The sequence below is a fragment of the Danio rerio genome, chromosome 2, assembly GCF_049306965.1.
Source record: "Danio rerio strain Tuebingen ecotype United States chromosome 2, GRCz12tu, whole genome shotgun sequence".
NCBI lineage: Eukaryota > Metazoa > Chordata > Actinopteri > Cypriniformes > Danionidae > Danio > Danio rerio.
Genome location: NC_133177.1, coordinates 5,090,001 through 5,117,500, shown reverse-complemented (window position 1 = coordinate 5,117,500; position 27,500 = coordinate 5,090,001). Strand labels below are relative to the sequence as shown.

Below are 27,500 nucleotides of genomic sequence, written 5' to 3'. Positions count from 1 at the left end.
TGAAAAACATTATTTGTATACGTGTTAATTCATTCATTTTCATTCATTTTTTTGTCGGCTTAGTCCCTTTATTAAACCGGGGGTCGCCACAGCGGAATGAACCGCCAACTTATCCAGCAAGTTTTTATGCAGCGGATGCCCTTCCAGCCGCAACCCATCTCTGGGAAACATCCACACAAACATTCACACACACACACACACTCATACACTACAGACAATTTAGCCAACCCAATTCACCTGTACCGCATATCTTTGGACTGTGGGGGAAACCGAAGCACCCGGAGGAAACCCACGCGAAGGCAGGGAGACCTTTACGTGTTAATATATAAGTACATTTTAGCTATTCATATCATTCATCTACACACACACACACGCGCACACACACACACACACACACACATAAATAAATGAAGGGTTCAGATGCAAAACCCTCTAAATCCTTCAGACCACTTTTCTTGTAAATGAGCATTTTCTATCAGGCTCCTCTGGATTAAGTTTAGAAGTTTTATTTTATAGGTAAGGATAAGGTTATTAGCTAGTAAATAATTTTTTTCAAAAATGTCACTTTAGACAATTCTTTGGTTTTTAACAAGGTAGTTTTGAGTCAAAACCAGCTAAATCCACTTCTGCTTTTTATGCAAAACCCTCTAAATCCACCTATCAAATCACTAAAGATGCAATTAGAGACTATTTTACCAAGTATAAAACACAAACTACCCGAAATTAAAAATACATCTGTCAAGTAAGCGGTGGTTCATTCTACTGTGGTAACGTCTGATAAACCAGGGACTAAGCAGATGGAAAATAAATGAAGGAAATCTGTCGTAATAAAAGTAAATTTAAATCTTAACCAGTGGCGTAGCGCAAAATGTGGAGGCCCCCCTGCAGGGATCGCTGACGGGGCCCCCTGATGAAAGGGGGGGGGGGGATACGTCACACGTCAATTTGCATATCACTGGCGTCATCACGTTCTACCGTTTCCGTTTGTTTAACAGCCTATGGTTAATAAAGGGGCATTTATAATTGCACTACACTTTATATAAGCATGTTTATTTAACTAAATTTATTGCTGTTTGAATACAGTATGTCATTATAGATATGTAGTGAATGTGCAGTAATCTCTCATATGTAATAAACTCAGACAAGTTCAGAAACTGTCACTAATATCTGTGATTGTGAACAAGAAAAAAATAAACGCTCCAATTAAATTGTTAAAATAAAGTAGAAGTAGATCGGTTTGACTGTACAAGGGAAATACCTTCACACTGCCTGTGCTAAATCATTTGTCGTCGGTACGCAGAGGGGTGATCTGCTCTCGGGCTGCAGGTGGGAGAGGCTGCTGTACGAGGACTGACTGGGCCGCCTGTCAGTGCTGTGAGGCGGGGGAGGGGCCGGCGGCATCACACGCAGCTCGTTGAGAAGAGTAGGGACGGTACAGTATGGACAAATGACAGTCTAAAAAAAATCTCCAATAACACAAAAAAAAGTCGCTAGATTTGTCGCTAAGGGGGTCTGAAAAGTCGCTAAATCTAGTGACAAAGTCGCTAAGTTGGCAACATTGGCGGCAAGCAATCAGAATGAAGTAGTCCACCGCTTGAGAGGTGTTCAGAGAACACAGACCTGTGAACTTTGGTTCCGACCACAGTTGTTCCCAAGAGTTTGATTATTGCGTTCACCGGTGGATTTTTAATTATTGAAAATCACGACGACGCGGGGCCCCCTAATCACGCAGGGCCCCCCCGCGGTGCGTGCCCTGCGGGCCCGTCCGCTACGCCACTGATCTTAACAATCTGTTGTCATTTCTGATATTTCAACATAACCTCACTGGCAATTCGTAACTTTTTGATTTAGTGGCTAATTCTTACGATCTAATTCATACAATTTAGTACGATTTGCTCATCCCCCAATGACGGTTGGGTTTAGGGGTAGGGTTAGGTGCCACACCTCCTTTTTAAAATTGTACAATTTCGTATGACTGAACTCGTACGAATTCGTACGAATTAGCCACTAAACTGGCAAAACGTAAAATACTTACATTTTCTCATGAGATCAGGCTGGATCTTTGGGATTTGGATTCAATGTAAGTAGAGCTACTGTATGTAAACAAGCTTGTTAGATTCAAGTAATGTAGTGTAAAAACATTGTGAAACATCAATATCTGTGCATTGTCCATTACTAAAAAAAATATTTATTGAAGCAATATAATTAATGTATAGTTTTATACATTATATTTATTTTTTAAAACACAAGGTAGGCCTACTGTGCAAGAAAAAAATGATGTCTCTCAGAAGCTGTCATTCATTCATCCTCATTATACTCAAGGTCTTGGCCTCTTTTTCGTCTCTTGTTTACTCTCATACTATCCATGCAGGATAAAAGAAAGGCTTTTTAACTTTGTCTTTCATGAAATGGAGCACAAACAAACGTTATGTTATGAATGCATGCTACACTTTCGACTGTACAGTGTGTTTTCTTTTTCTTATAATGCACAGAGTTTTGAGGGACATTTTCATTTGCCATTCACTGACAGTCAGACAGGGTCATCCAGTTCATCAAACTCCATCTTTTAAAATCGAAAGCAGAATAAACACGTCTCAAAAAGCCGGCATGTCAGCGTGCTGCTACATTAAAAACATGATACAATAAGCGCCTTCTGATGGGTTCTCGGTAGATATTCTCGGTAGATATCTCTGTAAATATTGTACGTGTTTGCTGTATTGTGTTTTATTCTTGATTTTTTACATTTTTTAAATTTTTTAATGTAAAGCCTAACCAGGGACGAGGGTTGCAAATTAGCTTTATGCTATATGCTCTATGTACGCAACATCGGTTATCTTTGTATAACAATGTCAAGTGTATTGTCCCTGTAAAATAAACAAGCAAATAAAAATAAATAAATAAATAGCGACTTTTGCTGTCAAAGCGAGTTTCGTTTAGCGTGATATATTTTTTATATGTAATTAGGGCTGGTGATGCAGTCAAAAAAATCCACAATAATTATATTTCAGTATCGATTATCTGTATTGATACTTATCAAGGTAAATAAAAAATCTCTATTTATTTCAAGTTGATTATTTTGCTATTGACCCTGAGTGAAAGTTGTAGAAACAAGGTTATTTATTAACTGCTTATTTAATAAAATACTTAATCTGCTACTGTTGTCATGACACTGGAATTTGGTACCAATTGATACAGAGATTTTAAAAACATCCATTTCCCGCTAACATTTGAGCACTGTTGAGCACTTTCTTAAACGGCATGGTTTGCCATTGTGTTTACATGCTCAGCAGAAATGACTGTGATTGGCTGTGATGGATCAGTTGTTTTTATTTCTATTTTAAGGTCAATATTATTAGCCACCTTAAGTAATATATTGTTTTTTAATTGTCTACAGAACAAACAATTGCTATACAATAACTTGCTTAATTACTATTAAGCCTTTGGATGTCACTTTTTAAGCTGAATACTAGTATCTTGAAAAATATCTAATCAAATATTATTTACTGTCATCATGACAGAGATAAAATAAATCAGTTATTAGAAATAAGTTATTAAAACTATTATGTTTCGAAAAAAATCTTTCTGTTAAACAGAAATTTGGGAAAAAATATACATAATTCTGACTTCGGGCTCTATTTTGACGGTCCATGCGCAGAGCACAAAGCGCTGGGCGCAAACGCTTTCAGGGCGTGTCAGAACGCGTTTTTGCTAATTTAACGACGGGAAATCCGCTTTGCGCCGTGGCGCATGGTCTAAAAGAGTTGAGTTTATTTTCTTAATGAGTTATAGGTATGTTTTAAGAATAATCCAATTAGAGTCTCATCTCCCATTCCCTTTAAGACCCAGCTGCATCGCGCCAAGATCGCATTCGCTATTTGCAGGACGCAAAGTAAGTCTAAGTGGAAAAAATTAGCATTTCACTAGCAAACAGTTAACAGTTTTTTTTACAGAAAACTGTTAAACAGAGCATCTACTGCGCAAGAATGAGAGATAATGGATCTACTTTCCCTTTCGCTCTTGGATAGGGAAACCTTTACGCACAGACACCAAATAGCCTATAAATAATAATTTCATTTGTTAAGCGCAAATATTCGTTTTAAAACTATTTCTAAATTCAGTTCTAATTTCCAGCAAATGAATAAATGAACAATAATAACGAAGTGTGCTCAAAAACCTGAGTTATATCCTAAAACACATGCTGTGCCCCAAATGGTCTAAAACCAGACAGGTGGGCAAATCTAAGCTTGTTTTTAATAAAACAAATATAAATATGGAGATAATAAATAATACTGCTAATAATAATAACATTATACAAAAGCAAATTGTTATGAATGAACTGAAAAAGCCTCCCGAGATGAAGAAGATATAAAAGCAGTAATTTTTAAATATTTATGTAGGCTAGAAAATAATATGTTTTGTAATATTTTAATCCTTTTATATTTATATCCTATATCTATTCTTATTATATCCTATATATATCCTTAATATTTAAATTTTTTCATATGTAAAGATATTTGCCTATTGGTCTCTTGTGCGTATTAAGCAGTGTGTAAGCGAGGCGCAACTCTGCGCTGGAGTTTAGACCGGGTTAGTTTTGGTCTAATGAAAAATCTATTATAGTTTCTCAAAATAGCAACGCGCCTGCGGTCCGCCGCAGAACGCCTTCCTTTTTAGAGCAGAACGCCTATGGGCGCAAAAATGAGCGCTAATGGATTTGCTATTTAAACAGCGTAGCGCAACGCCTCAAAAAGACTCTTGCGCCAAGCTGAAACTACCAAAAGACTATTGCTCCGCGCCTTGCGCCACACTGCGCCGGGTGTATGATAGGGCCCTTCATCTTTATCTAAAATGTTTTGGTCATATGGCTCACTGTCATTTTTCATAATTGTGGTTACAACTTTCACCAAAATAATCATGATTATGTTATTTTTTTCTATAATCGAGCAGTGCTGGTAAATGATCAATGTGTTGTGGTAATGCATGAACTTTCGTCATAGGTAGGTACAGTGAGTGACTGCTGTTATTGTGGCACATTGAATGCTGATTGAACAGTGCCCTGGCATTGTGCCCTCACAGTGGTGCCATGATGTCAGTGGCACTGAAATGTGCACAGACACGCAATCTCTCTTTCCATTGTAGTTTACTAACCTTTTTTTTTTATCAGATAAAAGTTCATCCTACTCAGTTGTTTTTAAAATGTATGTGCATCTTAGCATTTCCATCCAGGGTTTTTATTACGCAATATTTCAAAATGCACGTATAAATAGGTGGAGGTAAACGCTGCCAGTCATGATGAGATAGTTGATGATGATAGTTTTAGTAAAGCAGTTTCCTCTAGCAGTGCCCCAAACACAGCCCTTTCCCTGAACTCCAGTTACACAATGTTTGTCTTTCGGCTGGAAAAGTCAGTCATCAGCCGTCAGTCTCCACAAACAGGCATCCCAGGACTGTGAAGGAAATGTACCGCTGTGTATATTTGAGTGTGTGGACAAAAGTGCTCTTTGTGTAGGGCAGAGTAGAATGGGCTGGTGTGTCTAAACGGCCTGTTCCTCGCTGTAGGTGGAGGTTTGGTGACCATGTGAATCAGACTGATTCAGGGCAGGGCGCCTGGTGGCATTCCTAAACTTCCCACTGACTGGTGACTGGGCATAGGACTCCACCCACCAAACACTGGCCCCCCTAACCGTGCCACTGCCGGCCTGCTGTGTCATGTCTGACATCATAGAAAAGCATTGTTATGTTAGCCTTTAATCCATGCACTGCCAAATAACTGGATGTTCTGACGTCAGGACTCATAGATGCTATATTTGTTATATTATTATAATACATGGGTTCTGCTACATTCATTCTTCCATGGCGGTGCGCCACACCAAAATTCATCCCGCCGCGGCTACATTACAGCTTCTTATTAATTTAAAACATTCATTAATTGTTGTTGTTGTTTTTAATAGCGGGTTATAATCGCTCCAAAACGCATTAAAAGGTAGTGAATTATAACAGCGCAAACGTTTCTGTTACCGTTGTAGGGCTGTGCGCTATTTCTTTAACCCTTTAAGGTGACATGCTGACAGACTGACTGACTTACTGACAGGTGCGCGATGCGTGAGGCCAGCAAACACGACGTAGCTTTCAGTTAAGATGAACACAGTTTCCATAATTATACTTTATTTAGAGATGAAGGTCTGTGGCTCTGCATACAAATACTTTAACGATATCTTGCTTGAGTATTTTTATTGCCGTTTCACTTTACTTCAGGACGCATTAATATCGATCTGTAGGTCTATTAAAGACATTCATAAATATTTCTAGCAAATCTAATAAATGTTGGACACATACTCACTACATAAATGCGCTAAATTGCACTTCAGCAGTGTGTATTTGAGAGCGCACAAGAAGATCTGCACTTGAGCAGCATGTTTGAGGGCGTGCAAGAAGTTTTGTGCACGAGCAGAGGAAATCAGCGCGCAAGCAGAGATTGGCATACTTGTATTAACGTTACCTAAATGCGATCCCGACGTGTAATACTGCGCTCACCACATTTTTCCATTTGTCTTTGAAATAACGACATAGGTAGTTGGTAGACTTGTGGAAAAGACCTGCCGCCACAGCTGGAAAAAATCCTAGAGGAAACACTGTAATGCTATATATTTTTTCTATTAAAACTGCATTTTTGGTTGATTCTTGACTTATTCCGGATTTCTTGGTATTTATAGGAGACAATATATATATATTTGTTTACCTGTTTTTGTCTGTTAAAACTATTTGCCTGTTAGTAATTTTGATAAATTAGTATAAAGTGATTAAATTAAATCCTACTTGAATTCGATTGTAAAGAGATTGTTAAAAACAAAATTGGTAATTATCAATAACGAATTTCATGTGAAGTTTATTTAGAAACTAATTTCGAGAGGAGCACTTGCTTATGATTGACCACAGCTGGTCAGTCATGACCTAATTTATGATTTACCAATCAGACGATTCCTAAGCCACTATAAATACCTTAAGTTCCATATAACAGCCATCTTCGTTTTGAAGAATCCCCCCTTCCACCACTACTCCTCTTCCTTTCCTAGATGGGTGGCACGGTGGCCCAGTGGTTAGCGATGTTGCGTGGTCGCAATTTCGAGCCCTGGCATTACATGCATTTTGTAATAAATTTAGTAAATAAATTGTAGTAAATAAATTTTATGGAATTTATTTTATTTTTTTCAGTGACCGTGGATCCTAATGGATGGAGATGTGCACGATGATGTGATGGACTTAGGAGCCTGTGAAGTCAGCCACCGCACAGACAACCTGCCTGTATGCTGTGTGTGAACCTAAATTTGTGCGACACACACAAACTGCCCAAAAACACTGAAGAGACCAACAGTCAGTCCTCCTGCTTGGTGGACAGCTGGTAAGTCCATTCGTTTGTGCTAATGTACAGTTGAAGTCAGAATTATTAATCTTCCTGAATTATTACCCCCTGTATATTTTTCCCCAGTTTCTATTTAAAGGAAGATTTTTTCAACACATTTCTAAACATTATAGTTTTAATAACTCATTTCTAATAACTGATTTCTTTTATCTTTGCCATGATGACAGTCAATAATATTTGTCTTTTTCAAGATACTAGTATTCAGCTTAAAGTGACATTTTAAGGCTTAACTAGGGTAATTAGGCAAGTTAGGGTAATTAGGCAAGTCATTAGCTATGTTTCCATCCAAAAATGCAAATGAGATTTATGCGCAAAACTGGATTATCGCATAAAAGTTCGAATGAAGCTGCGTTTCCATCCAACGAGTCAAAGCGAACAAAATCGTCACTTCCTGATTAACTGGCGCCAGATATCAACAGTAAAAACTGCATTTGCTGCAGTAGGAGAAGCTGCATCAATCTGTTCTCTATCTAATAAATGACTTGCGCCTCAGAAGACAATCCTGACATGCAGTGAGCGCGCAGTGGCGTTTAAAGGTGTCAGACGCGGAGCACAGATGCTCTTGATTCTGGAGGTCATTAATTATACTTAATACATAAACGGTAAGACGTTTTATAATGACCAAAACAACATTTCAGATGTTTTATAATGTGCTCAGCTTGACGTTTTGTTCATTCACACACATTTTAAGCATCACATGATCTCTTAACAAAATCACATGACCTTTTTTTAATGTGCATGTTGGAGTTTGTGCAGTAAAAGTGTTTCCATCGCAGTTTATGCGCATCTTTTTTTTATCAAATAAAAAGTTTATCCTATCCTAGTTTTTTATGCGCATTTTCAAAATGTATGCGCATCATGACGTTTCCATCAACCGTTTTTTATGCGCATATGCAAAAAGTGCATAAAAATAGGAAACATGGCTATAAAAAATAAATCCGTAAAATTTACGGTAAAAAAAACGGCAGCTGTGGTTGCCAGTACTTTACTGTTCAAAAAACGTAAAAGTAATGTCTCATTTTTACGGTAAACTACCGTATTTTATTAGTTAATAGAGGTAATATGTCTGTATTTTGAGTGATCAACATCTACACATCTTTTGTTACACAGTTAGACTCGTTAGCACACCCACATGCAGGTGGTGATGTGGAAGTTACATAATGAGCCAATGCTCATCACAAACAACTATTCCCACTAGCAGAAAAGAGTATCCGCATATACATAGAAGGTGCTCAGTGTCATTCACACAGCTACTAAACACCAGTATGGTAACACGCATAAAATTAAAGTCATGAAATAAACATCGTTTATCAACATTAGATGTATTATAAATCTCTAATGTACATAACTGATCGGGAAACAACTAAAAAGATCCATATTAATGTCAACAAAATGCATAAAAAGTTATGTGCCATGCAGGGAATTCTGGGAAAGTCGATTTACGGTTATTCACAGTATAAATTAAGGAAACATACCGTTAACCAGGTTACGGATTTGATATTTTTACAGTTTTTTACCGTTGAAAACACGGCCATTATTTACAGTGTATTGTATAACAGGGGGTTGTTTTGTAGACAATCAAAAATATATTGCTTAAGGGGGCTAATTATTTTGACCTTAAATTGATTTAAAAAAAAAAAAATTAATAAATAAAATTATTCTATCAGAAATAAAACAAATAAGACTTTCTCCAGAAGAAAAAAAAAACATTTTTGGAAATACCGTGAACAATTTATTGCACTGTGGAAATATAAAAAAAGTTACAGGAGGGCTAATTATTTTAACTTCAACTGTATGCAATTTTCTTTTAAAGGGATTATATGCTTTTAATTAATAAGCTGGCATTGACTTAAACTGTGAGAGAGCAGGTGATGCTCTGTTGTGTATCTACGTGTGTGTGTGTGTGTGTGTGTGTTCTTGAGAATGTATCACTGCACTGCGCACATGCCGCACAACTCTCTACCCTCATCCCATCCATCATGTGCTATGCGGAGGGTCAAATGGACAGTGAAGGTGAGCGCTCTGTATCTCATTACTCTACGTGCTCAAGTGCCTGGAACACCGTCATTTGACTCTGCTTGTCTCTGTGTTATCCCGAATCAAACACCCTCTGTGGGGTCCACAGCCTTGACCTGCCTCTCCATGTAGTCACCCTGAGATCTGTTGCTTTTACATGATATGAATGTTTTGTGTAAATATTAGGGTTGTGGCGATGAGGAAATTTCCCCACCGGTTAATCGACATGTCTGCTTTTAAATAGCTTCTAAATGCGTGCGTATAATACTTTCACTTTCAGTTTTGCTGGTATTGCCTACACGCGCTGCATAAGGGCGCTATACACACTACACGCCATACACTGGCAAAATTAAGTGCTCAACTTCATGGGACCAGTTTTATTTGTTTTGTTATTTGCGCATTTTTCCTTTTTAAAATACCTTTTATTTGTAAAATCTCTCAAGTTAATATTGGCTATCGGGTTCAATAACGTGGTGCGCAGTATGACTATTGACCAACACCTCCCTGTAAGTTTACACACTGCATAGACTACAGCTCTATTGCTTGTTTTAAATGACATCGAGACATGCTACATTTAGTTTTTATTGTAAAATATACATTATAACCAGGGGTGGAAAGAGTACTGAAAAATCATACCCAAGTAAAAGTACCATTACTTGCCTAAAAATGTAGTGTAAGTAAATATTACTTAAAGTATGAGTAAAAAGTAGCCCTATCTAAAGTACTCAGGAGTAGTTAGTGAGTATGTATAAAGCTGAAGTGTTTACATGTAATTTATGCACGTTTGTAAACGTAACATTCTGTAGTGCATCTAGTTATTGCCCAGCACGCACACAACGCTATACGACGTTAATATTAGGTTAGATTTAGGTTGTGATGTCAGGTGACCAAAATTCAATGTCTAGCCAGCATCTAAGGACAAGGTTATTTTGATGTCCAATAATGATGTCAATTGACATTGATATATGGTTGATTTTAGGTTGTTAGAAAGAGACAAAAATCCAGAATTGTGATTACTAAAATAAGTTCTTTTTTAAAGTCAGGGTAAACAAACAACAACTTTTTACCCCATTAAACACAATTTATTTTATTTTTGGGAACATTTATAATATTTTGGAACAGTTAACGTGTCAGGCTAAATAATTAAAATAAACAATTGACTTCTGATGTCTTCATTGATTTCAAAAGCACAGATTTTTTTTACAACACATAAAAAAGACATGCATATAATAGAATATTTATATAATAGAAAATTTTTGCAGTTTCAAAACCTTGGGCTCTATTTTGACGGTCCATGCGCAGAGCGCAAAACACAGGGCGCAAAACACAGGGCGCAAAACACAGGGCGCAAACGCTTTCAGGGCGTGTCAGAACGCATTTTTGCTAATTTAAGGACGGGAAAATCCGCTTTGCGGTGTGGCGCATGGTCTAAAAGGGTTGAGTTTATTTTATTATTGAGTTATAGGTGTGTTTTGAGAATAAACCAGTTAGAGTCTCATCTCCCATTCCCTTTAAGAGTCAGCTGCGTCACGCCAAGAGCGCATTCGCTATTTACAGAACGTAAAAAGAGTCTAAGTGGAAAAACTGAGCATTTCACAAGCAAACTGTTTTTTTTTTAACAGAAAACTGTTAAACAGAGCATCTACTGCGTGAGAATAAGAGATTATGGATCTACTTTCACTTTCGCTTTTGGATAGGGAAACCTTTAGGCACAGACATCAATTAGTCTATAAATAATTGCGTTTAAGCGCAAATATTCGTTTCAAAACTATTTCTAAATTCAGTTCTAATTTCCAGCAAACGAATAAATGAACAATAATAACGAAGTGTGTTCAGAGTTGTATCCTAAAACACATGCTGTGCCCCATATGGTCTAAAACCTGACAGGTGGGCAAATCTAAGCTTGTTTTAATAAAACAAATATAAATATGGATATAATAAATAATACTGCTAATAATAATAACATTATACAAAAGCAAATTGTTATGAATGAACTGAAAAAGCCTCCCGAGATGAAGACAAAAGCAGTGATTTTTCATATTCATGTAGGCTAGAAAATAATATGTTTTGTAATATTTTAATCCTTAATATTTATATCCAATATCTATTCTTATTATATCCTATATATATCCTTAATATTTAAATTTTTTCATATGTAAAGATATTTGCCTATTGCTCTGTTGTGTGTATTAAGCAGTGTGTAAGCGAGGCGCAACTCTGCGCCGGAGTTTAGACCGGGTTAGTTTTGGTCTAATGAAAAATCTATTATAGTTTCTCAAAATAGCAACGCGCCAGCGGTCCGTCTCAGAACGCCTTCCTTTTTAGACCAGAGCGCCTATGGGCGGACAAATGAGCGCTAATGCATTTGCTATTTAAACAGCGTAGCGCAACACCTCAAAACGACTCTTGCGCCAAGCTGAAACTACCAAAAGACTATTGCACCGCGCCTTGCACCACATTGCGCCGGGTGTATGATAGGGCCCCTTGACTTTCCCAAACCGTGGTAAAACTTGAAACCGCTTATCCCATGCCTTGTTGAACCCACATCTTAAACCAACATCATATTGATGTCAAAAACTGACATTTATTTAGCAGGTATGGCAACCAAAATCCAACGTCTCATAGACTTCCTAGTGGTAACGTCCAGACAACATCAAGCTGTAACATCATTAGACATTGATATTTGGTTAGTTTTAGGTTGAACATTGGACATTGACGTTGGCCTGACGATGGGTTCTGACATCATCCAGAATTTCATTTAAAAAACAAACGAAATGTCCATATAAAATAGTAAAAGGAACCATATAAAATGGAAATAGTCACAATAACCGTTCACCGAAAGTGTATAAGTATGGGCAGAAACACTAGCTCCGCATATACCCTATCACGGCTTTTTTCACTCAGGAACCGCCCAAGGATAGAATCATGTTCCTGTATGCCTGTTTTTTTTTGTGTTGAAGCATTTTGGCCACTCGATCGGGATGGCACATTATTGTTTCAGGTCTTCTATCACCATATATTGACAGTCAACAAGGTCACATTTGTATTTGCTCAAATCTAATACAACTGTTGAACTGGTAAAACCTTCAATTATGTGGAAAAATTGGACCTGTAGGTCTAGTCTAATCCCACTCTGACTGCTTCCCAATGGCTCTACTGGCGGTCTATAGCAGGGGTGCCAAAACTCTGTTCTAAAGGGCTGGCGTCCTGAAAAGTTTAGTTCCAACCCCAATCTGACAAACCTGGGCCAGATAATCAAGCTCTTACTAGGCTTTCTAGAAACATCCGTGCTGGTGTGTTGAGGCAAGTTGAAGTTAAATTCTGCAGGACATCAGCCCTCCAGGACTGAAGTTAGGCACCCCTGGTCTATAGTATCCCTCATGGCGTCTGCCTGGACTTTGGTCTTCCTAAAGTGTCTCTGGGCTCTCTGATATTTTATGTACATTTTGTGTTCATTCAAATCAAAATCAGACAATTCTAAAATCCCCCAAACCCACCACCAATAGCAGGTTAATTTCAAAATTGCAATGGGTCACAGAAACATATGTGTTTAGTTCTGTGGGCCGCAAGTGGAAATCACATATCAAGGGCTTTTGATTATGATTATGGTGGTCTCAGGGTTATATTTATAAACTCATTGTGGGTCACATCAGCTCTGCCTCTTAATACGAATATGCCCCTGAACATTTTTAGAACAGAGGCTCGCAGAGGTTGCGGGGTTTAGCTTCCATCAGGGGAATTGGGGCTATTTTTACCTCATAGGAAGTGTTTGTCTGTGTGTGCCGAAATAGCGTGAGCGTGCTGCTTGTGGAGAGGTGTCGCAAATGCCTGGAGAGACTGGAGAGCCGACTGACAACTCTAGAGCGCTGCATGGATGAATGAGGAACCAGCTCGGAGCACCATGTTATTTTAACCACCCTATCTGTCACTTCCTGTGTGTCACCCATGTTATATATGTAATAGTTTGATTCACTGGAAGTACTGGATGATAGTACGCAGTTAGGACTGGTGGGAGAATTCTCAGCATAGTCATCTTTTCCAGCTCCCCCCAAAAGTGTGCTCTCTTGCTTGTTGCCATTCTTATTTGTTTGTCGTCAAACGCCTGACAACTGCCTTGTGTGTGTCCTGTTGTAAAATGTGGCACAAAGTACTACAAAAGGTTATATTTTTAGGGTGTTTACATGCGTGTACTGCATGTCAATAATGTGACGAACATGCGAATACTTCACATGTCTTAATTCGATTTCTGTTAAGTTCGATTATGACTTCAGTCACATTAAGGTAATCAAAACTCCCTGTTTATATGGTACACTCTTAGGCCCCATTTACACTAGCGCGTTTTAGTTTTAAAACGGCTTTTTAGATGAAAAACGATCCGCGTCCTCACTAGAGTTTCACCTAGCGTCTCTGACATATCTCCGTCCACACTACGCCACCAAAAACGGAAATCACGTGACCATTCGTGCACTCTGAGCATGCGCGTTCTAGTATAAACAGAAAGCATGTGTCTCGCTCGGCATTTGGTTATTGTTAGTCAACAAACGTCGGTTGTACATTAAACGCGATGACTAAGAAAGCAAGAGAGGTATTTTTGTGGACAGACGACGAGGTCGAGTTGTTACTAAACGTAACAAATGAATAACTGCACAATGGCGCCTAAAACAGACAACAGTGCAAACAACACTCCCATTTCTGTGCCCAAGTTGTTTACAGTATTGTCTTCCGGTAGCGTTAAAGCCATGTGTTATAGTCATGTGATAGGGTCTTGACGAATAAGGGAAGGATACGCAATGACACAAAAGCCAGTATGCAATCAGGTGGCGAATCTCAGCAGCCCCGCCTCCGTTTTCAGATGTCTCCGTTTTTCGTCATCCACACTGAAATGGAGCAGCAGCGTTTTAGAATGAAAACGGCCTCTCCAGCGTTTTCAAAACACTCCGGCGTAGTGTGGACAGATGGTGTAACCATAGCAAAACGTATGCATTTTAAAACGAAAACGCATTAGTGTAAACGGGGCCTTAATCAGAGTATTGTCTTGGAAGAGCAACCAGCTTGGAGCACCATGTTATTTTAACCTCCCTATCTGTCACTTCCTGTGTGTCACCCATGTTATATATGTAATAGTTTGATTCACTGGAAGTACTGGATGATAGTACGCAGTTAGGACTGGTGGGAGAATTCTCAGCATAGTCATCTTTTCCAGCTCCCACCAAAAGTGTGCTCTCTTGCTTGTTGCCATTCTCATTTGATTGTCGTCAAACGCCTGACAACTGCCTTGTGTGTGTCCTGTTGTAAAATGTGGCACAAAGTACTACAAAAGAAATTTTTTTTAAAGGTGTTTACATGTGTGTACTGCATGTCAATAATGTGACAAACATGCAAATACTTCACATGTCTTAACTCGATTTCTGTTAAGTTCGATTATGACTTCAGTCGCATTAAGGTCATCAAAAATCCCTGTTTATATGGTACACTCTTAGGCCCCATTTACACTAGTGCGTTTTAGTTTTAAAACGGCTTTTTAGATGAAAAACGATCCGCGTCCTCACTAGAGTTTCACCTAGCGTCTCTGACATATCTCCGTCCACACTACGCCACCAAAAACGGAAATCACGTGACCATTCGTGCACTCTGAGCATGCGCGTTCTAGTATAAACAGAAAGCATGTGTCTCGCTCGGCATTTGGTTATTGTTAGTCAACAAACGTCGGTTGTACATTAAACGCGATGACTAAGAAAGCAAGAGAGGTATTTTTGTGGACAGACGACGAGGTCGAGTTGTTACTAAACGTAACAAATGAATAACTGCACAATGGCGCCTAAAACAGACAACAGTGCAAACAACACTCCCATTTCTGTGCCCAAGTTGTTTACAGTATTGTCTTCCGGTAGCGTTAAAGCCATGTGTTATAGTCATGTGATAGGGTCTTGACGAATAAGGGAAGGATATGCAATGACACAAAAGCCAGTATGCAATCAGGTGGCGAATCTCAGCAGTCCCGCCTCCGTTTTCAGATGTCTCCGTTTTTCGTCATCCACACTGAAATGGAGCAGCAGCGTTTTAGAATGAAAACGGCCTCTCCAGCGTTTTCAAAACACTCCGGCGTAGTGTGGATGGATGGCGTAACCATAGCAAAACGTATGCATTTTAAAACGAAAACGCATTAGTGTAAACGGGGCCTTAATCAGAGTGTTGTCTTGGATGAGCAACCAGCTTGGAGCACCATGTTATTTTAACCTCCCTATCTGTCACTTCCTGTGTGTCACCCATGTTACGCCCCCCCTCACACCACTCAAATCCTCCATCCACGCCTTCAAATGGACCAGCGTCGCCTTACAGTGCCCCCCCCCCGACCCTCAAGGACATATGTCAGTGCTGACAAGATTTCCTGCCATGCTCTTAATGTGGTTCTTTGGCAGACTGGCATTTTGGGATGAAGATAGATGACACCGGCTAGGAGATTCAGAATCCGGGATGAGATGTTTAATAGCTCTCACTTTCTCCACAATGTGTTTTTCAGCAGTTATTTACATTTACATTTAGTTATTTAGTTGACGCTTTTATCCAAAGCGACTTACAAATAAGGACTAGGAAGCAATTTACACAACTATAAGAGCAACAATGAATAAGTGCTGTAGGCAAGTTTCAGGTATGTGAAGTGTAAGAAGCAAAACATTACTAATTTTTAAAATTGTATTTATTATTTTTTTAGTAAAGTTAGCAGTAGAACCAGAGAGGCAATTGCAGAGTAGGAAGTGAAGTGGAGACTAAATAGTTGAGTTTTTAGTCGTTTCTTGAAGACAGCGAGTGACTCTGCCGTTCTGATGCAGTTAGGGAGTTCATTCCACCAACTGGGCAGATTGAACGCGAGAGTTCGGGAAAGTGATTTCTTCCACTTCTTCGAAAGTGAGTGGATCAGAGCATGCACATTCAGTCAACATACTGGCACGGCAGATCTGTCAAGTTTCTGTTTGTGTCGAGCTGTTTTCATTGAGACAATTAACAATATTTTTCACCATCACATCAGAAGGAGAGGGCAACACAGAAATGACAAGATCATCCTCAGTGTTTATAGAACAGAAGAGATGATGCAATAACCCAGGTCTCTTAAAGAGCACAACTCTGTTTTCAGAAAAGCACTCCCACACACACACACACACCCTTCCCCCAGCATACTGACACTTTGTGTATAGTGTGACATGCTACTGATAGCCACCCACGCGGTCAAAAATCCATTCATAAAAGTGGCGCTCCTGCATGATTGCGCTCCACATAGATTCACAGTTCTAAATGTTTAAGTACCCAAAAGTTTTTTTTTGTTTTGTTTTTTTTTTTGTGTTATCTTTATGTCACTCTTACACCTACATTCAGTCAGCTGACCGTCCGCTCACCTGGATTGTTGTGTCTCTAAGGATCTGGTTTAACTCAAGTTAAGTAAACACAGAGCTAATGGGCTTCTCTTTGTGTGTTTAATAGTCACGCATAGTTACATCGCTGCTTTTACCTATTAATTTCAACATTCAAAGTCAGGAATATATCATTTTGTGTGTTTCAACAACCTTGTTTTGCATTAAACAAGGGATTTACAAACTTTTTGTTTGTCAGCCAAACCCTTAGAAGTAAAATATCAGCACCCATGAGATTGAGTATTTTAGTACAAAACAAAGTTTACAGCTAAGAAATGGTCGCTTAGAAAATGACTGTGACCATATACCCAAAAGCAAGCAGGCATGCAAACCTTTTTTTATGGACACACCCATGAGTTGTTATAAACGATAATAAAACCCATAAGGAATGACCTGAAAGTGTTTATCTCAGTTTTAGGTGGTTATAGTGTTACTAAATTTACATTTAGTCATTTAGCAGACGCATTTATTCAAAGCGACTTATAAATGAGAAGAGGACAAGGAAGCAATTTACACAACTATAAGAGCAACAATGAATAAGTGCTGTAGGCAAGTTTCAGGTATGTAAATTGTAAGAAGCAAAACATTACTAATTTTATTTATTTATTTATTTTTTATTATTATTATTTTTTTTTGTAATACAGTTAGCGGTAGAACCATAGAGGCAATTGCAGATTAGTAAGGAAAATAGAGACTAAATAGTTGAGTTTTTAGTCGTTTCTTGAAGACAGCGAGTGACTTTGCCGTTCTGATGCAGTTGGGGAGTTCATTCCACGAACTGGGCAGATTGACCGAGAGTTCGGGAAAGTAATTTCTTCCCTCTGGGATGGAACCACGAGGCGACGTTCATTCACAGAATAGAAGTTTCTGGAGGGCACATAAATCTGTAGAAGTGAGAGCAGATAAGAAGTTGCAAAGCCAGAAGTCGCTTTGTAAGCAAACATCAGAGCTTTGAATTTGATGCGAGCAGCAGCTGGCAGCCAGTGCAAACGGATGAGCAGCGGAGTGACATGTGCTCTTTTAGGTTCATTAATGACCACTCATGCTGCTGCGTTGAGGACGCTGTTCATATACATAGTCCATATATAATGTAGTATATATTTTTTATTATTGATACATGCACCTTAAAGTGTTTAGAACCTGTTAAATGCTGTTTGCAGCTACAATATTCATTCATTTGAGAACATGCAAACTCACCCAGTCAGATAAGCTGAATTAATAAGTGAAAAGGTTGCAAATATATACTTTCCTTGATAAACAATAACTTATTCCTATTCTTAATAACTTAAACACTCATTTTCAAACTCAGAAAGCAGTTCAGTATTGAAAGAGAAACATTTGGACACGTGTCCAATACTTTAACAGTCTTAAATCACAAGGTGCAATGTTAATATTTTCAGTTGTAAATTTTCCAGAGAAGTATCCCATTCATTCAAAGGTAAACTGGAATGCATAGGGGGAGGTGAAGTGATGTCATTGTGAAAAGGGTCTATAGTAGGGCTAAAAACAGCTGTTTAAATGTTGTATGATAATTGAATCACACAAACTGAATTTAGAGCATGGATCTGGATATGTGTTGTATGAACAGATTTGCAGTCACCCTCTAGTTAGTGTATTGCCCTGCTGACATGGGACATGCTTTGCAGGTTTTTCATTCCTGTCAGTCACTAATGTCAGGGCTGTCAAACTTTTTCAGGTCAGAAAAAAAATGTGTGTTGCAGCGCTCTGGACCGTGGCTGAACATTTTCTATAAAATGTGATAGAACTTTTAAAGGGGTGGCGCGGTGGTGCAGTGGAGAGCGCTGTTGCCTCACAGCAAGTAGGTCACTGGTTCGAGCCTCGGCTGGGTCAGTTGGCATTTCTGTGTGGAGTTTGCATGTTCTCCCCATGTTGGGGTGGGTTTTCGTCCGGGTGCTCCGGTTTTCCCCACAGTCCAAACACATGTGCTACATGTGAATTGGGTAAGCTAAATTCTTCGTAGTGTATTGGTGTTTTCCTGTGATAGGTTGCGGCTGGAAAGGCATACACTGCGTAAAACATATGCAAAAAAAGTTGACGGTTCATTCTGCTGTGGCGACCCCCCCATAAATAAAGGGACTAATCAAAAAAGAAAATTAATGGATGAATTAATAAAAGGGATAGTTCAGCCAAAAAGGTGGTGGTTCAGTGGTTAGCACTATGGCCTCACAGCAATAAGGTTGCTGGTTTGAGTCCCAGCTGGGTCACTTGGCATTTCTGTGCGGAGTTTGCATGTTCTCTGTTGATATTTAGAAATCTTGCCATATTTATAATTTTCCCCCATGGTAAATAGCAGTCCATGATGTGTATATTTTGGGTCCAGTTGATTGCTAATTAAAAATAAAAGCCTTTCTAAAAATGTTTGTGTTGTTTATATGTTATTGTTCATATTTTACAAGTGATTTTTCTACCCCTGTGAGGAGGAATATTTTCTCTTAATCTAACTTAGGCTGGAGTGCATAAAAGATTGTTTATTTCTGCAGTCCAACATTTATTTTTTATATTAAATGATTAAAAGCAGCTTACATCACACGGTTTTTAATAAATCGTATATTATTACGTGTTTTTAAATGTAAGTGTTTATATTTTTATTATTGAGCCTTTGTTACAGTGCAGATACGGGCGGTCAAATGAGAAGTTCAGTGGGCGTGGCTGATTTGACGTACAAGCTATTGATTAGAAGCTTGATTCCGTGGCTCCGCCTCTGGTAGTCAATTATGCGAATGCCCAAGCTCCAATTTCAGCAGTCTTTTGCTGTTTGTGCCCGTCATGAGACGTTTTGCTTTCAAAGTGTTCATTTGGAAAAGGAGCTGTTGAGTCCATCAACTTTTCACCAAAGTTCTGATTTTTGCTTTTGAGCGATTTGTGCAAATCACACGTTATGTGTGTCAAACACTCAATTTGTCCCATGTCATTGCTCAAATCGGATCATTTGCTCAAATTGTGTAATCTGCATGTACCGCACTGCAGGATGTCTATTGAATCTTTGCATAGGCTTAACATGTAAATCAGTCGCGCTTCGTCCGTACCCCTGTGAATGCATCCTTAGAAATCTGCAACCACCGACTTCCATAGTAGGAATAACAAAATCGTATGGTGGTTACAAGGTTTTCAGCATTTTTCTAAATATTTTCATTTGTGCTCAACAGAAGAAAGGCACTCAAACAGGTTTGTGACAAGTGAATGATGACATATTTTTTTAAATTTTTGGCGAATTTTGCCTTTAAGCTTTTTTTTTTTTTTTACTGATATTTCGTAGTATTTCATCTCAAGCTAACATTCATTCATTCATGTATTTTGTTTTTAGCTTTGTCCCTTTATTAGTCTGGGGTCGCCACAGCGGAATGAACCTCCAACTTATCCAGCATATGTTTTATGCAGCGGATGCCCTTCCAGCTGCAAACCATTACTGGGAAACATCCATACACACTCATTCACACACATACACTAGAGACAATTCACCTATAGTATATATATATATATATATATATATATATATATATATATATATATATATATATATATACTTGTGAGGGAAACCTGAGCACAGGGAGGAAGCCCACGCCAACACGGGGAGAACATGCAAACTCCACACAGAAACTGACAGTAAACTGACTCAGCCGGGGCTCTAATCAGCGACCTTCTTGCTGTGAGGCAATTTTGCTACCCATTGCGCCCCCGTGCTGCCCCTCAAACTAACAGTCAAACACAATTAAATAAATACATTTGCAGGAGTAAGTAATGTCCATAAGTGACCCTGCAGAGATCACTATTTACAGCACATTGTGAATGGTTTTTCAGTTTTGGGTGAACATTTGGGTGAACTATCCCTTTTTTCCACTGATGTTTGTTTCATAGTATTTCATCTCAAACAAACAAACAAACAAACAAACAAACAAACAAACAAACAAACACTCAAACAAACAAACAAACAAACAAAAACACACACACAAACATTTAAACAAACAAACACACAATCAAACAAAGAAAGAAACAAACAATCAAACACACAAACAATCAAACAAAGAAAGAAACAAAGAAACAAACACACAAACAATCAAACAAAGATAGAAAGAATCAAACAAACAAACATACAAACAAAAACAAACAATCAAACAAACAATCAAACAAAGAAAGAAACAAACACACAAACAATCAAACAAACACACAAACAATCAAACAAAGAAAGAAACAAACAAACACACAAACAATCAAACAAACAAACACACAAACAATCAAACAAAGAGACAAAGAAACAAACGAACAATCAAACGAACAAACAAACAAACAAACAATCAAACAAAGGAACAAAGAAGCACACAAACAAACAAACAAACAAACAAGCAATCAAACAAACAAACACACACACACACACACACACACACACACACACACACACACACACACACACACACACAATCAGTAAAATATATTTTCAGGAGTAAGTAGTGTCCATATGTGACTCTGCAGGGATCACTATTTATAGCATATTGCTAAGTTTGTCGGTCGCTTAGCATTTTACTGGCCTCAAGTGTGATACAGTTGGGTGCCATCACAGCAGGATCAGTGGATTTGTGTGATGACCCCAGGATTCACCTGGGTCACCCTGTCCCCTGCACTCTTCACTAGAGATCAGTAATCCTCTCGCCTCGCGTTCCCTCTTAAATCACACCTGTCAAACACACACGCACGTGCACACAACACAGTGCCTTGATGCCAATGTGGCTCACATGACTACACAGCATTTCCTAAAAGGATGCCACAAAAGCAGAGATTAGTCAGACTGTGTGTGTGTGTGTGTGGTTATGTTGGATTCTCACTTTCGCGCCGCTGTTTATGATTGGTAACTGTAAAGCTTTCTGGGAATCAGGGATACTGGACCGGGTTAGAGGAATCCAGTGGCTAGGAATTGTTTTCTCCTCAACTTGCCTCTTTTGCAAAAGTCACTGTATGTAGGTTGTGAGATAATTATTTAAGAAACAGGTGAACATAGTTGTTTATCTGAAAAAACAATATTAAAGTCTCCTTTGAAAATGTGTTTCTTGTCAGAATGTCTGTCTTTCGCCCCTTTCACACATACAGACCTTTCCGGAAAATTACCTGCAGTGTTCCAGAAAGGCATCATGTGTGTTTTTTGAAAAAAAAAAAAAAACGGTAAATTAATTCCGGCAATTTTCCAGAAAGAGAAGTTGTACACCAGCCAACCCGCCAAATGCAGGTAGATTTCGGTTGTGGCGGGTTAGACAGTCACTCCTGCTGGCCACTTTTACTGGCTGAAACTCATTTTTAACTTGCCAGTGCTGGCTTGTCGTCACTACAGATTAGGGCTGCTCGATTTTGGGAAAAATCATAATCTCGATTTTGGTCATAATTGTAATCACGATTATTCAAAACGATTACTGTTAAAGTCAAAATTATTAGCGCTCCTGAGAATTTTATTTTTAAATAAATATTTCCCAAATGATGTTTAACAGAGCAAGGAATTTTCACAGTATTTCTAATAACATTTTTTTCTTTTGGAGAAAGGCTTATTTGTTTTTTTTCCCCGGCTAGAATAAAAGCAGTTTTAAATATTTTGAAACCCATATTAAGGTCAATATTATTAGCCCCTTTAAGCAATAAATATTGCCTGCAGAAGAATCTACTGTTTTACAATGACTTGCCTAATTACCCTAATTAAGTCTTTGAATCGCACTTTGAATCTGAATGCTTGTATTTGGAAAATAGTCTAATATTATGTGCTGTCATCATAGCAAAGATGAAAGAAATGAGTTATTAGAAATGAGTTATTAAAACTATTATGTTCAGAAATAAGTTGAAAAAAAATCTTTTCCATGAAACAGAAATTGGGGGAAAAGAGTTGCTGATATTCAGGAGGGCTAATAATTCTGACTTTAACTGCATATATACAGTTATTTTCCACCCTGCAAAGGAAAGAGAAATAAATACAATAGAATAAAAATATGAAACAATCTGTGCTTTAGGCATCTTCACTGTAAGAAAAACACTTTAGCTACAAAAGTCCTTCAGTCAAAAGCAGTGAGGGATTTTCTCATTTTGTTGTTTGATTAATGATGATAAAAACAGGCGGCAGCAGGAACATCGCACGCTTTGACTTTAATGGTTTCTCTTTAACGTCTTTTGATTCTCTACTCGTATGTTTTTACACAAATGAGGGTGAATATGAATAATCACTAAACGCCGCGTTTTGACACCTATTTGACCATTAAAGCGCTCACGTTAAGATGACTTTAGATGTGTGCGCTCTGCTCGTCTCAGTGTCTAATGAGACGGAATACTGACCGCATGCTTCTGTGTGTGCGCGGCGCACACACACACACACATAAGCATGCGGTCTTTCGCGCTGCTAAGTTAATAATCGTTTATCTCATTTAATGGTTTTTCGTAATCGTTAGAAGCTAAAATCGAAATCGGATTTTCGATTAATTGCACAGCCCTACTACAGCTTAGACTGTTTATGACCATTTGTCTATATGCGTACAAATGTGGTCTTAGAAATCGAGAAGCAGCACGACTGACAAAAGCTTTTCGCATGAGCAACAGAAAGCACATGAATAACGAATTAGAGGATCACGCACTCAGTGAGACAGGCTTTTGTCACTCACTGACGAGGGCTTTAGTGTCGCGCGGACAGATGATTTGCGCGCGAGTGTTTAAAAGCTCCTGTGCTGTTTCCTCACTCGAAGCAACCGTGCCAGAAAACGAAACTAGTGCGAGATTCGTGCACCCACAGTCCTTCAAGAGCTCGATACTCTTTGTAAGCAGCAGCAGTTGTTGTTGCTTACGCTTTAACCCGTCTTTGAACTAGGGCTGTACTATTCTGGCAAAAATGTGAATCACAATTTTTACATGTGTGTTTTACTACACATGTATTAAATTTGACAGTTTTGCGTTTGTTTTTGTACTTCTGATTCAGCTGCCTATAGGAGAAATAGCTAGGAATATTATATCTTGGTTTCCGCTACATTCATTCTTCCATGGCGGGGCGCCACGCCAAAATTCATCCCGCCACGGCTACATTACAGCTTCTCATTCAAAACATTTTATTTTTTAATAGCGGGTAATGATCGCACCAAAACGTATTAAAGGGTAAGTGAATTATTACAGCGCAAACTTTTGTCATTTGTGCGTCATTTGTTTACCCTTTAAGGTAACGTGCTGACTGACTGACTGGCTGACAGGTGCGTGATGCGTGAGGCCAGCAAACAGCGGTTTCACTTTACTTCAGGACGCATTAATGCAACTTTCTACGTCTATTAGAAACATTCATATGCATTCCTAGCAAATCTAACAAATGCTGGAGACATACTCGTTACATAAACGCACTAAATCGCACTCAGCAACGTTTGCTTGAGAGCGCACAAGAAGATCTGCGCGCTCTTGAAGCAGCTGTGGTGTGCAAGAAGTTTTGCGCACGAGCAGAGGAAATCGGCGCGCAAGCAGAGATTCACATGCTCGTACATGTAGGTTAATACATAAATGCGATCTCGACTTCTAATACTGCACTCACGACATTTGTCATTGAAATAGCGCCACAGGTAGATCTGTGTAAAAAAAGGACTGCCGCCACAGCTTAAAAAAATCCTAGAGGAAACACTGTTATATGTCAGAAAACGATCAAACTACTTGCTCTTCAAACAATTGTGTTCATGACTACACCATAAAGATAAGAACAATATTCATCCATTCATTCATTTTCCTTTAGCTTAGTCTCTATTTCAGAGTCGCCACAGTGTAATGAACTGCCAACTATTCTAGCATATGTTTTACACCCTTCTAGCTGCAACCCAGTACTGGGAAACACCCATGCACACTCATTCACACACATTCACACACTATGTCCAATTTAGTTTGTTCAATTCACCTACAGTGCATGTCTTTGGACTGTGGCGGAATCCCACGCCAACATGGGGAGAACATGCAAACTCCACAAAGAAATGGCAACTGGCCCAGACGAGGCTCGAACCAGTGTCCTTCTTGCTGTGAGGCGACAGTGCTAACCACTGAGCCACCGTGCCGCCATAAGAATAATATAATAAGATAACATCAGTTTCCAACTTGATGCTGCATAACGAGCTGTTTTTAACTTCTATAAATCAATGGAAGTGAGTGAGACCGGAAGTGTTGAGCCAAAAAGATTACAATGGTCGCGTCCGCTCGCACGTGACGAATAAGCTCAACAGAAAATTGAATCTCCATTGTAACATGCAGCCTCTGGAAAGGTTGTTTTCACCAAGCTGCCGCAGTCACTGTTTAGCATGCAGGTCAGTCTATAAGCTCTAAATCCATTTTCCATACCTGTGTGAGCGGTCTTGTGGGATATCATATGGCGGGCGCTGCTGTAAAGCTTGATCTGAGAGAGTGCTTTAGGAGCACCATGGTGATGGACTGTAACACACACCGACTTTCTCTCTTTCCCATCGTTCTCAGTTTTTTTATTATCTTTTCCCTTTTGTCTCTGCCACTGCTGCATCTTTTGGTAGGAGTTCATGAAGTCAAAGCGCTTGCTAGCCATCTGGGGTCTGAAGGAGTTTTTGGGGCCCTCAAGATGTACTTTAAAACATATGCGGCAGCTAGCTCTCTGCATCTCTCACATGGTCGCCCACTGAAGCTAAGCAGGGCTGCGCCCGGTCAGTACCTGGATGGGAGACCACATGGGAAAGCTAGGTTGCTGCCGGAAGTGGTGTTAGTGAGGCCAGCAGGGGGCGCCCAACCTGCGGTCTGTGTGGGTCCTAATGCCCCAGTATAGTGACGGGGACTCTATACTGCGCAGTGAGCGCCGTCTTTCGGATGAGACGTTAAACCGAGGTCCCGACTCTCTGTGGTCGTTAAAAATCCCAGGATGTCCTTCAAAAAAGAGTAGGGGTTTAACCCCGGCATCCTGGCCAAATCTGCCCACTGGCCTCTGTCCATCATGGCCTCCTAACCCTCCCCATATCATGATTGGCATATTATCACTCTGTCTCCTCTCCACCAATCAGCTGGTGTGTGGTGTGCGGTCTGGCGCAAAATGGCTGCCGTCGCGTCATCCAGGTGGATGCTGCACACTGGTGGTGGATGAGGAGATTTCCCCCCCCCCATTGTGTAAAGCGCTTTGAGTGCCCAGAAAAGCGCTATATAAATGTAACAAATTATTATTATTATTATTTTTTTATTGTAAATATATTTATGGTTAAAGTTTCTCTCACACTGCATTGCACCCAAACCAGTCTAAAATATTTAACCAAATGTAATTAGGCAAGGCAAGTTTATTTACAGTTGAACTCAGAATTATTAGCCCCCTTTTAATTTTTTCTTTTTAAAATATTTCCCAAATGATGTTTAACAGAGTTTCCAAATTTTCACTGTATGTCTGAATATTTTTTCTTCCAGAGAAAGCCTTATTTGTTTTATTTTGGCTAGAATAAAAGCAGTTTTTTTTTTGTATAACATGTCTTTGAGTTTTTATTAAAGGTATTTCAGTAATTCAAACCCCAATACCAAAACTTACCCCAGACAGGCTTAGGGAAAAAAAATCCTTATTAAAAATATATAAATATAAGTAATAGTAAGATAAATCAATTAAAGTAAAAAAAATCTAATCAAGGCAAGCACACATTCACATTCCACAACTTTAGACTTCCAAAGCTTCTTTAATATCTCCATTTTTCACAACGTTCAAAAACGCCTCACAGATATCACAAAATTCAGAGGATTTTTCCCTATTAGATATGTGAGTATTTCAAAAGCCAAACATGTTACAAGGTTTCTCAACCGAAGTCCAGTGCAGGGGCGATTTACACATTTTCCTAACATAAAGCAATACAACGCCTTGCTTGTATTAAACATAAATCAATCAATTTTCTTTCTTTAGTAGACAAAGCACAACTGTCTTCATACATAATCAATATACATAATCCAGGACAATTAAAGCAGTTTTAATTTTTCAATAAACATTCTCAGGTCAAAATTATTAGCCCTCTTTCTTCTCAATAGTCCTCAGAACAAACCATCATTATACAATAATTAGCCTAACTACCCTACCCTGCCTAGTTAACCGAAATATCCTAGTTAAGCCTTTAAATGAAACTTTAAGCTGTATAGAAGTGTCTTGAAAAATATCTAGTCAAATATTATTTACTGTCATCATGACAAAGATAAAATTAATCAGTTATTAGAGATGAGTTATTAAAACTATTATGATTAGAAATGGGTTGAAAAAATCTTCTCTCGGTCAAGCAGAAATTGGGAAAAAAATAAACGGGGGCGAATAATTCTACTGTATATAGCAGATTTCATACACAATGGTCATTTAAAGTGCTTTACATTAGCTACATTTACATTGTTGTGTGATAAATTGTCACAGAAATTGTTGCGATAAGCAATATTACTGTCATTTTGACATAATTTTATGCCCCTGATTATATAGTAATTGTATAACAGATTAATAATGCAAATAACCATGAACACTTTAAAATACTTAGCATCCTTAAGGTTATTTAGTTTAATGTTGAAAAGGTAAATGTCCTATTATCCTCCTGAGACCCAAAGAATTAAAAAAAATATTCTGTGATTTCCTACATCCTTTGGGTGGAAAAAAAAAATTCTACAGTTTAAAATTTTTAATTTTAAAGCATGTC

At 38.6% G+C, this 27,500-nt stretch overlaps 1 protein-coding gene and 1 long non-coding RNA gene across 6 annotated transcripts in view; one reads left to right on the top strand and one right to left on the bottom strand.

Annotated features, from left to right (window-relative positions):
* The window catches only part of tnk2b (tyrosine kinase, non-receptor, 2b), a 110,675-nt gene that overhangs the window by 10,812 nt on the left and 72,363 nt on the right, over window positions 1–27,500 (top strand). For all 5 annotated transcript variants that reach the window (XM_068224304.2, XM_073918197.1, XM_021480555.3 and 2 more), the window contains exon 2: window positions 7,213–7,399. The gene's annotated coding sequence lies outside the window, so the exon portion shown is untranslated. The remainder of the gene's footprint in view (window positions 1–7,212; window positions 7,400–27,500) is intronic.
* The window catches only part of LOC137487665 (uncharacterized), a 46,124-nt gene that overhangs the window by 5,159 nt on the left and 13,465 nt on the right, over window positions 1–27,500 (bottom strand). The window lies entirely within an intron of this gene.